The sequence below is a fragment of the Anser brachyrhynchus genome (genome assembly GCF_964034855.1).
Source record: "Anser brachyrhynchus genome assembly, chromosome: 5".
NCBI classification, from domain to species: Eukaryota; Metazoa; Chordata; class Aves; order Anseriformes; family Anatidae; genus Anser; species Anser brachyrhynchus.
The window spans coordinates 33,171,991-33,184,119 of record NC_137699.1 but is presented as its reverse complement, the minus strand read 5'-3'; positions in this window follow the sequence as shown (position 1 = coordinate 33,184,119).

Sequence of the window (12,129 nt, the reverse complement as noted above, 5' to 3'; positions counted from 1 at the left end):
CAGAGGAACAGAGCTTGGGAGGATTTTCCTTCTCCCACAAGTCTGTAATCTTAAGCTGGAAATACATGTGACAGAGCTAGAAACAACCCAGAATAACCGCAACAGCACAACCTGAAACACTACCAAAGGGGAGGTCAGTGGCCTTGGCTGTGTGATCACAAGAGCTGGGAAACCCGTGCAGAGAGGTCTTTGGACACGAGAGCTGCCTTCCGCTTCAGTTGAATGAATGAAACCTGCTCAGTGTGCTCACAGAGAGGTCCTTGCAGCCTGATTCTGTCCGGGGTGAAGTAGAGAGCTTTGGGGCACCATCTGTGGTTGAGAAAGGCCTGGCACTTACAAGAAATTGTGTCATGCTCCACTGTATTCAGGGAAAATCTTGTTTAGGATAGGAGGATGGGACCCTCCAGCCTTTGTTATATCAGGGCCTCCATGTGCACACTTTGGGAGTATACAAACTGCCCAGAAGAATGTTGATCCATTGCTCAGGTCAAAAGGGGAACAGTAGTAGCAGACAGAACAAATTCCTTGTAAAGCTGGGGCAGGACATGGATGGGAAGCTGCGCTCCAGTATCGGAAGATGTTTTTACTGAAATAGATGACACTGCCTTGAATTTTCAATTACCAGCAAGCTAGACAATTTCCTTAGCAGATGGGATGTCTCACTTCATGCTCATTCTTGTTACGCCAATTTTCAAACCCCACTTAGTGCTCTCTTGGTGAATCATGTTTGTAAACTGTATGGTACAGCTATTCAGTTATTGGGAAAGGTCCCATCAGTTTCTTTATTCTGGGAGTCTGGAAGCTATTAAAACAGTCTGAAATGTTCAAGAAGAGACTATTCTATAACCTGCAGACCTTGCTAATATCTTTCAGGGTCATCTGCCATCATTCCTACCTCCCTGGGAGTGGCCTTAAGTCATGCAGTAAGATGTCCCCAGTGACCAGCACAGATGGGGAGGTACCACATGTGCTAGCTAGAAGGTGCTGCAGTGTTTTCATGTTGTTATTCTGAGTCAGGAGATGTCCATGCAGCTCTCTCCAAACACATGTGAGCAGTCTCTGTCCATGTTTTTGGCTGACTGAAAGCTGTGTAAATGGGATGACCGTGACACCAGGACTGCCTGGCAGGAGGAGAGCCTTCACTCCGGTTTGGCAATCCTATCCGCAGTCATCGCTGCACTAACCGGATGCCTGCTCTTCACAGCCATGTCAGGGAGTAAATAAAGAGGGTTTGTGGCTGGTCACAAAGGACCACGTCATGATGCTCTCATCCGACATCCTTGCCATGGATCTGCTCTGGCCCAAGGGCTAGTTACTAAGCGTGCACTCCACAAACTAAGTGGTCACTGCTTAAAACACAAGGGCCTGATTCACAGCAGATGGAGGAGAAAACCCACCAGTCGCAGACTCAGTGTAAACCGAGCAGGCAGTGCTTTCCTGAGTCGGCAGACAGCTTGGAACAATGGTTTTGAGAAGTGCGTCCTGCCTTCATTCATCGCACCAGGAGACTTGCCACCCAGTTCCATGGAAACAATGTGAACGGCCATTTTCAGGGTTTCACTGCTGATTATTTTAGCAGACAGGATGGGGACAGAGTAGGAATGAGACCCATATGGGAAGTGGGAATTGCATGGTAGGAAGTAGGGAGACAACACAGAAAAAAAATCAGGGAAGGGGGAAAGAAACAAAGACAGGAGGGGGTGAAAGAATAAACCCTCAAGGGCAGACATGATGGTGATAATAAGGTACATGCTCTTTATCTCCGAGTGACACTGGACACAGCATTGCAGGAACAGAGCTAACAGGATGAAGATAACTGGGCCATTTCTTCCTTGCTACATGTTTCACTTGCCTGCTGTGTCTGTATCATTTTGGGGAATTGTTCTCTTGGTGGAGAATGGCTGCCATTGATTTAGGATGGGAGGAAACATCTCCTGGAGGTGCCTGAGCCTCTCCACCTCTCTGCAGGGAGCCAGACTCCCTGCCGTTCCCAGGGGAGGCCAATCCCACACCAGGGATGGGTAGAAAGGCGAGGTGTGCTCATGTTGCATGTGCCTGCAGCCCTCGGTGGTACCAGAGTCCCTGCTCCACCAGGCTCACCAGTGAGCCACCTTCCTTTCAGGTGTCAGGCACCTAAGGCAGGAACAGACCTGTGTCCCTTTTTTCTAAGAGGCAGTGGATTACAGCTCTGGGAGAGCCCTGTGGTATACCTGGACTGGTAAATTAAATGATCTTGGGGCTTTTCTGACACCAAGGCAAACCAGCACATTCATACTAGTTGTGCTGGCTCTTCTGCCATGCCGGGAGACGTGGCCAAGCAAAGCTGCAGGAGACGCTTCCACCTGACAGGGCAGGTGATCACATTCCAGTGCCTGACAATATTCATCTTACTGGTGTAGGCAGAGCCCAGATCCTCAGTTACCCCAGACACACACTGTCTCACGGGAATCCCACGGGCACTGCCGTTCGCAAAGAACCACTCAGGTGGCGTTACCTGCGAAGGCTTCTCAGCACAGAAAATTGGTGGCACTCTAGTTTTTCAGTTTTATTTTATTCTTTTTGTTGTTGTTGTTGTTGTTGTGAATTCCCAGCACCTCATGTGTTGGCAAACCATGCATGTATTTGTGCGTGAGACTCTTTCCACCACACCAGGTAGCAAAACTGCCGGAGCTCCCACAGACTTACTCTTCCGATCTCACTGACAGAGCTGGGTCACTTTCCCTCCTTTGCTCATTTCTCAGGTGCCTCCTCCAGCAGCAGGACCAGCAGCACGAGCCGCGTGTCCCCTGCTGCTGCTGGCGTGGTGGGCAAAACCCCCTCTGCCAGCAGGCCAGGTCACAGTGCTGGGGCTGGGGTGGAGAGGTTCGGAGGTACCTCCTGCTGCTGCCCCAGCCCCGAGCACAGCACCAAGTGGAAATGTCTCTGCACAAGCCAACAGGACTGAGCAGGGTTTCCTCACCAGGCCCTCGACTGTGTCTCCTGAGTGCTGAATGGGATTAGTAAGCTCAGCAGAGCTTGGTCCCATGGAGAGAAAGAGGAGAACCCCACGGCAGTGTCAGAAGCGGTGGGACTGACAGCCGCCTGCTATCGCACAATGGGGAAGCGTCCTTGGCACCGCGAGAAGGCAGGATGTTTACTGCTGGGGATTTGCAGAAAATATCAGAAAGGGTTGTGATAAGTGGATCTGATACGTTTTACAACCCTTGAGGGCCTTTTCCTAATTTGCCATGTGACTTATCAACCTGTTATTGTCCTCTAGTGCTTTCCACATATTGATGGCGCTGACCTTGAAAAGCCCATGGCCTAATATGCTGAATGATATTATTGTGTGTGGGAAGGCAGCAGAATTCTGGGTCAGAGACCATGGGGGGAACGTGTGAATGTGGAGGGAGAACAAGCTGCAGACCATTTCCAGGTGCCAGTTTGTGTAGGGCAGGTTCTCAGAGGGGCCCATGAGGCGCTGCCCATACCTCGTCACTGCCACACTGCATGCCCAGGGAAGCAGCTGATTTGCACTATTCTGAGCCATGCAAGGATGAGTTTCTGCAGAATCCTACAGTGCAATAGAAGCCGTAACTACCTCAGGTGCACTGGAGTCTTGCAAAATATGGCGATGCTGTCCCTGCTTTAGAGAGGGAAATGGGAAGGACACTTAATAAAGTTGTATAGGGTTGCAGAGTATGGCAGAAGGAAACTCTCCAGTCTCCAAAGCCCCCACTCTTTCCATTTGAGTTGGGGTTCTCAAATCTGAGAGATTTGAGAGAGGCACCGTCCTGGGGTCTTCTCCCTCCCTATGGTGTCCTCCTTTGGTTATTTGCCACCATTGCAATAAACATTGACCTAAGAAGTTCCTCCCACTCACAGTCATATACAGCTGAGGGCGCCTCTTCATACAGGAGAATTTGATTTGATTTGAAAGTGAATAATATGCCAGTCCTGCTGCAGCTGCCGCATGAATTGCAAGCAAGGGTCAGGTCAGCAGCAGCTCTCGATGTGTTTCCAGCAAGACACCCAGTTCATGTGCCATGGTTTGCATTGCCTGTGCACGGGGCATTTTGAACCTGAGATTCCTAGCAGGTCAGAAATTCAAATGAGACAAAGAGCTGCTCTCTGCTCCATACAAAATGCAAAGTAAATACTGACACCAATCCCAGTTTCAGACAAGTCCAGTTCCAACCCAGCTGCACAAACTTACTTTCTCCTTCAAATTAGGGGGGCTCCAGGCTGACCAGTTAAAAAGATTAGTTAAAAGTTTGCTGAAAAAAAATAGTAATGAGAGCCAAGAGATGGTAAATGAGTGTTAGCGTGGGCACTGGGAGTGCAGCAGGAGCTGTGATGGATTTAAGGCCGCTCGAGCCTGGTGACAGCCACCCAAGCCACAGGGCTGTGCCTGAGCTAATGCTCCTCCATAGGGTTTTTGGCATGGATTCTGGGGGTATTTTTGTGTTTTCAATGGCTTGGGCGCTGCCAAGCTGTGCTCCTGCCGGTGGGCCCAGGTGGGAGCATCCCCTGCTGACACTGTTCCAGCCCTTCTGCAGCTGAGCCAAAGCCTTGTCTTCTTCAGCACTAGTCATAACCCACCTTCCTCTGTTTCATGGTGCCTCGATCACCTACAGACAGTTCTGGACTGGCTTTGTCTGTCCCCAAACCCACCCTCCACCTGGGAAAAACACCGGAGATTTCTAAAGTGTTTTCAGTAGGGGCAGAAATTTCACCGGGGTTGTCAAAAAGCACCTGAGCTCTGACTGAAAATACCCGAATCTGTTCGAGGTAACAAAATAAAAGAAAACACCACCATCACAAATATGTATGTATGTATATGTATATAAATTGGATGCCTTTCTCATACAATTTCAGGCTGGAGGATGCCTCCTGATTCTTTCTTTCCTTGGTGGTGACGCCATAAACAAAGCAGGAGACCCTTCAGGGGTGACGATGTCCTGATGTCTGCAAGCGCGGAACAAAAAGGAAAAAAAGAAATAATCAAAAAACAGAGGGAAGGCAAGAAAGGAAAGCAGCAGAGGAAGGGAAGCCCGCGTCTCGCCCTCTTAAAGCCGGCCGCTAGGTGGGTGCCGAGGGTCGGGGCCGGGCCGGGCTCAGGTGCAGCGCAGCCCCCGGGCGCCCCGCGGGCCGCCGGCCCCATCCCAAAGGCGCTAAGGTTTGTAGGGGGGGCAGCAGCTGTCCTGGGCCCAGCATGACCGAGCGCTTCCTCAGGAAACGGTGGGAGCCTGCGAGCAGCCGCAGCCGTCCCAAATTTCGAGCTCTCCCTAGGAAGTGGAGCCTGGGATTCCCCGGCACCCCCCGGGATGAACCTGGCCCAGGAGCCCGGCTGCCTGCCGAGGCAGGGGGGCCAGAAATGGGCACGCAGCCTCCAGGCCCAGGGCAGGGCTCTGCTCCTCTCCGCTTCCCCGCTTTGGTTTTTGCACCGCCGTGGAGTCGGCAGCCAGGTGATGCTTCCCCTCGGTGCCCGCAGGAGGATGAGGGCACCGGAGATGGATGGGTTTGGCTGGATGTCCCCGGCAGCTGTGGGGGAAATGACCCTAAGTCATTGCCTTCCTACAAGCAGTCCTCCTGGCCCTCCTGATTCTGCTCTTTGTGGGGGACACAGCGCGGAGCAGTCCCCAAAATGAAAATGTATGGGACATCGTCAGAAGCCAGTGCAGCCAGTGCTTTCTTGCAAAACCTTAACAGCTGAAATGTTTCACTCCACAGCCTCTGCCAAAGAGATCAAAGCTGATAAATCAGGAAATTTTCAGTTTGGCAAAGGCGACTTGGCAAAAGCCGTGTATAACCCAATACCCTGGATCTGCTCTGCGGACAGCACAAATATCCTATACAGCATCCAGAGGTGCACATGTTGTGGGTGTTGGCTTAAGGCAAGCAAAACAGAACCCAGGCAGAAGCCCTAAACGTAACTCTTGGCAAGGCTCAGTGCCAGCAGGTGGTCCCTGAGCTTTCCTTACACAAAGAGATGCTAGTGCCACTTCTGTCAGGAGCCCACAGGATTCCAGGGACCAGCCTGAAGTCGCGACCCCCACAGAGAAATCTTTATTTTTATTTTTACAGCGGCGGTGTGGAGGTGGCGGTGCTGCTTTTTCTGGCAGCGCTGGAGAAATTCCCCTCGCCGCGTTGTCCACCTGCGCGACAATAATAGCCGATGAGTCAGGGCGACGGGGCTCTGCGACACTTCCATCCCTCTCACCGTTGAGTCACCGGCCGGGATGGGCTGGGCCCAGCTGGGAAAGCAATGTGCAGGATGTGTCCCAAGTGCAGAGCCAAGGCGGACAGGTCCTTATGATGCGCGGATGCGTAAGGATGCGTAAACGCAAGCCGGGCTAACTGCAGGGCCTCGGGTCACGTCTTGACATCATGCTGCCCTCCGCGGGCTTGGGGAATAGCAGTTAGAATAATGGTATCGGAGCCTTTGCCATTCATGCTGATCTGAAACCGAGTGTTCAGGAAAAGCCCTAGAGTAAGTTATTTTGTGTTCACTGATTTCTTATTGTCTCCTGTTCAGGCATTGTCTTAGGGCATCGCTAGAGTGTGTACATGTCCTAAAGGTGCATCGTAATCGTAATACATTTAGAGCGCTTTCATGGTTTTTTGCCTTCAAAATTCTTGGGTTTCTAACGCGTCGTGCTGCTATTTTCTGCAGTTCTCTCCTAGCATACATTTTTTTTCTTTTTTTTTTTTTAAGTTTGTACTTAATATTGTGTAATTTCATTTTTTTCCTCTAGAAATTACACAGTGGAAAAGTGCACTTCAGCATCATATTATGCAAGTTTAACAATTAATTCCAACATCCCTTCCATGAAGGAAAAAAGAATTTCTCCGTAGCGTGTAGAAGTTAAGGGCTCAAGTCTGCTTTTACTTATCCTGAGATCCGCCAGGAATGGCACCAATAACTTTCATCTGGGTGGAGTTAGCAACAGAGAACAAGTCCCGGGTTTTCACATGTGTAAACCGCTGTCTCAGAGCAGTCTGACACTTCATAATGTGTCCTCAGATGACCCATCCTCCTGGATAACTCTGGCTAGGTCGGCAGTGGGGGCAATGAGGAGCTGGGAGAGGGAAGCCCAGGGGGTGAAAACCCCAGTGCCACAACCCCTGTGGCAAGCCCAGCATCCTGGAGCAGCTGCAGCGTTGCCAGCCCTGTGATGCAGACCTGCCTGAGGCGGTGGTGGGCTGGTGTGGCCAAAAGCAGCAGATGAGCTGGAGCAATGTGGAGCTCAGCGTGGGCTTAGCTCCCATGGGCTTTTCCAGCTGGCTTTTTCAGCCCACGCCAAGCTCCACGCTGTTGCAGCTTGCTTGTTCTGGATACCCACACTGGTGTGACGAGCCCACGCGGAGCCACTGCCATCACAGCTTGACTTGCTGCAGCCCTACCTGTAGGCAGCATCATGCAACACAAAGCAGCCCGGTGTATGTTTGCTGACACGGGTCTTGAGGAGGATTTCGGTTGTGTAAATCTTCTCTGGCTGCTATCTCATTCCCCATGCTGAGTCCTGAACCACGGTTCAAACTTTAGGACTTCTGTCTTGCTCGCTCAGCCTCCTGGAAAAGGCATCGTTGGGGATGCAGCAGGAACAGATGTGACAGCAGAGCCAAGGGTTGCTTTTATGAGCCATTCTAGCACAGAGACCTGTCTGCCTCACTGCGTGGAGAATAAACACCATCTCCATCCTTCAGGGACAGAAAATGGTGGGGAACCTCTTATTTGCTTAAAAGCAAATACGTGCTCTTTCTGCCTTTTTTTTTCTTCTTTCTTTTTTCTTTTTCTCTCTTTTCTTTCTTTTTCTCTTTCTTTTTTTTTTTTTTTTGGTCCTTTGTTTATATGATTACTCTTTTAAACAAATGGTTCCTATTCTGGTTTAATTTGCATTTTAGGCTACATTTTGGGATGGTTTTTTATTTGGGATGGTTTTTTATTTTATTTGGATCTGACACAGATCTCTGATTCCAAGTGCCCCTGGGGTTAACAACTTGAAGCAGCTCTCATTTTATCTGGATTGGGCTGACAATGTAAACTTTGGACAGGCCAGCTTGCTTTCCCAGATGTTTCTGACCGTGGTTTTTCATATGGTCCCACTTCCCAAAATCAACTGGGGGATGGTCTCGGTGTGGCAACATGGCCAGGAACTCGGATGTAATCCCCTGCATCTAAAAAGGAGGGAGATGCCCTCCCAGCATGTTTTATCAGCCGTAACCCAATCTCTGTGCAGTATCTATCCGAATTGCTCATAACTAGCATACTACAAGCAAGGATCAACTCTTCGCTTATAGGATCAAAGTGTTTGTGTTTCGTTTCACAGCAGCAGCAGGAGAAGCTGGCTGCCTACGCTGCAACATTTCCTATCCCCATGTTGTCAGATATCCGCCGGTGCTTCTTGAGGCGATCCAAGGAAAAAAGCCCCTTTTTCTCAGCTTCTCCCAGAATTTTCCTAGAAATAACAAAGGACAGATTTTGGGTTGTCCTCCTGGAAGTGTTGTGCTTCAGCAGTGTGAAGCCCCAAGTATCAATTAGAGGTGAGCTTTACAAAGGCTATTTCAAAGCAGATTTCTTGTCTTTTTCTGCTGCCATGGTCCCCCAACATGGGCAGTCTTGCAGATGACTTGAGCCTAGGGCCAGCTCAGCTCTCCGTGCTCCTTCCAGGAGCAAATTACGGCCCGGGTCTTTGCGAGTGCAGAGGGACTCACCGGCTGCCCCACAGTTATAAACTGAAGGTAAGATGTATTTGAGGAGAGAAGTTCTTGAATCCTGCCCCATTATGACAGGGAGAATAAAGGATGCACCTTAGATCATGAGCTGAAAGCACCTCTCAGTGGCCTGTTTTGCTGAAGTCGTCTCGGGGTGACAGAGACCAGGCCTCAGGACTGCAGAGAGCCATGTCCTGCCCCTACACCAACCAGGGATGGGGCTCTGGGCTTGTCCCTGCTCTGCGTCTCCTGAAAAGCAGAGGAAGGGAGGCAATACTTCCTTCCCCACCACTGTCTCATGGAGCAGAGACACCAAAGGTGCGAGGAGCAGACCCTGGGGATATTCTTCCTCCCTAACCCATTTTTTCTTCCACCCAGCCTTGCAGTAACTCCGCTGAGCCCAGAACGGTGCTGGTACAGCCCCTCCACTTCAAACTACATTTGCCTTCTGCTGTCCCCTCAGGGAAGGTCTCCTGGGGTGAAAGGTTGCAAATGACAAATGGTCATCTTTGTCAGCAGGGCAACTGAGAAACGGTGGGAGTGAGTGACTTGTCCACAGAGAGAAGGTTGTCACCTGCAGCCCTGCACCAAGGCAGCCCAAATGGCTGTCCTTGCAAGATGCATCCCCAAAACACCATCCTGCTACAACCCGGAGAGTGAGAGCCCAGGACCGGCTGGTAAGGAGGAGCTTGCAGGATCACCACTCTGTTGCAGGAGGAAGACAGGGGCTCTGATGGCAAATGGGCCACCTTGCTTGAGGTGGGTTGGGCTGGCCGCCAGCCCTCCCCAGCCTGCATGCTATGTGCAGCAAGCATCGGCCATAAGGAGCGGCCAGGAGAGGCTCACTTTCAAGCCCTGACTGCTTTGCATGACTCAGGTGAGGACAAGAGGATGCAAAACATTGGCACTGCTTTTGTGGCCGCTTTGCATTGCAGGCAAAACAGAGCTTTAGGACTAGGCTGTAAAAACAAAAGCCCTGGTATTGGGTGTGTTTTCATGCCTAAACCTTGCTTTCTGCAACTAAACCAAACACGTTTTTGCTTTCTTATCTCTTGGCTTGCTTCAGCTTACCCACATCACTCAGTGTCCTGCTGCCTCTTCGAGACAAAGGCACAGGAGCAGAGTTATCACAAGGGGAGCTGCTTTAACACTTCCAGCCTGACCTGGAATAGGAAGTATCAGAAGTCTTGCAAAAAATCTGTGATATTTCCAGCTTACTTCCAAGCCAGTGTGGTTTGGAGAACTTCCACTGGGCACTTTAAGCGAACAGCAAGCAGGCTCGGTGTCTCTCCCTTGCCAAGTCGCAGCTTGGCACGCCGCCGGTACGGGCTGAGCGGGAGCCTGGCCAGGAGCGTCGGGGTTCAGGTGCTGCAAGCAGAAACAAAGTTCACAAACGCACAGCGTAGGGAATGGGAGAGCTTGTTAGGAACCTGAGTGTGACATCAGCTGCTTTCATGACATGAGCACAAAGGTCACCAGCCCGGCGGTCACCAGAAAACGCCTGTGCTGCCTTTCAGAGGTTGGCACGGGTCCGGCCTTTTCCCACCAAGAGCTGTACCTGAGGCTAAAGTACCTCAGGGAGACACAGACGGCAGAGGTGCAGCCTTCGCTGCCTGAGCCTCCTTACAGGAAACAAGAGCTTTTCCTTCAAATGTTCAGGCTGTTTTTTTTTCCTTCCTTTTTTACAGTAATGGTGTTAAAGTGCAGTCATCCTCAGAAAAGTGCTTTGTGTAAATAGGCCTTGCCTGATCTGATCCCCACACGCATTCAGAGCCAGACCTGCTGCCTGTAATGGCAAAAAAAACCACAAACTGCTCTCCTGCTCCTCTGATCTTTGCACACTCAACCACATGAAGCTTGGGCTCTTTTTTTCCCCTGGGTTTCATCAACAGACTCAGGCATGGCATGAACTCGACAGATCTCACCTAACATGAGAACTGGCCGGTCCCTGCCTCCCTTGAGCCAACTTGCTCGGTCTCTTTAGATGTGGGAACACGCCTGACTCCATCTGGACCCCAGCTCTGGAGCTGAGCACCATAATGATGCACCACCGAGGTGCTTGGCAAGCCTATGGCTGGTGCCCTTCAAAAAGTCAACCACTCAAAACAGGGAGCCAATTATTCAAAACTGGGGAGCAGGAAGAGACAAGGAAAGGGGATTCTTGCACTGTTCAAGCCACAGCAGAGGTGCTGCATTGATGGTCTCCCGTGCTTCTCCCCAGGCTGAGCAGAGGAAAATGTGTGTACCCGACGGTGCTTCCCGCCGCCCGTGTGGACGGGCATGTTTGTGTTTGTCCCCTCCATGTCAGGATGAGCCGGAGGCACACTCCGCTCCCTGCCCCCCCTGCTCGTATCCTGTTTTCCCCGCGAAGGAAATCTGGGCAAGCGGGACGGAAAAGCAGCGGGGGTCCCAGCCACAGCGGCAGGGCTGGGTTGGGGCAGCACGGGCAGGGGACGTGCCACACACCTGCACTGCAGGGCAGGTGCCACCCCAAGAGCACCCGCTGCCACCCCTGCCACTGCTGCCACCAAGCAGGAGCCCCCTGTCATCAGGTGGCTTTGGCCCCCCAGGAGCTGCATGGAGAGTGTGAGGGTGCCGTTAATGGCTGTGGGGCATGGGAGGTGACACAGACAAAGGAAGGACCAAAGAGCGAGCTTTGCACTTGCTAGGTGGACTTTCCTCGATCCAGCCCCCTGCCTTCCACCTGGCTGATTTCTTCCCAATGCTGCATGGCCATAAAAGTGATAAATACTGGGGCAGTGAGGTCACTGGCTCCCCATGTGACAAGAAGAAATTGCAGAAATGTACATTGTTGTGATCAGAGAGGAGATAACAGGCTAATCGTCATGTCGTCACGCAGGCTGGGATGGTGACCTCATGGTGTGCAAAGCAAGGGACAGAGGTGGCATTGCCTGACAGGGGAGGGAACAGAGTTCCCAGAAGAAAGCACATCAGCCGGAGTGTGGACATGCTTTCCAGTGAGCCTTCCCAGCTCCCCATGTCCCCAGCAGCCCTCATGACAAGTTTTAATCAGATGTTATGGGAGACTTTCCTGGAAATATGAATTTTAGGGACTTATGTAGGGGATGTTCTGGGGTAGCCTGTGCAACTGGCCTTTGAGCCAGTTACTGACTGGGAAGTTAGCAGGGATTGGCAAAGGAGACAGATTTAAGGAGCCTCCTTCTCCATGAACATGTCCTTCTGTAGAAGGACACTGGAGGTCCGTATGGTATGTGGCAATAACCTTGCACTTGGCCAGGACAGTGATGGAGATGCCCACAGAAGAAAGCGTCGGGGTAAGCAAGGAACATATAACGTGGAAACATACTGTGGGCATCAAGAGCAGCATGATCTGAGTGATAATCAGACACGGGGGGAGGAGGCAGAACATGTTGGCTAGGAGGTGACAGCAAACGTTGACTTCCAATATGG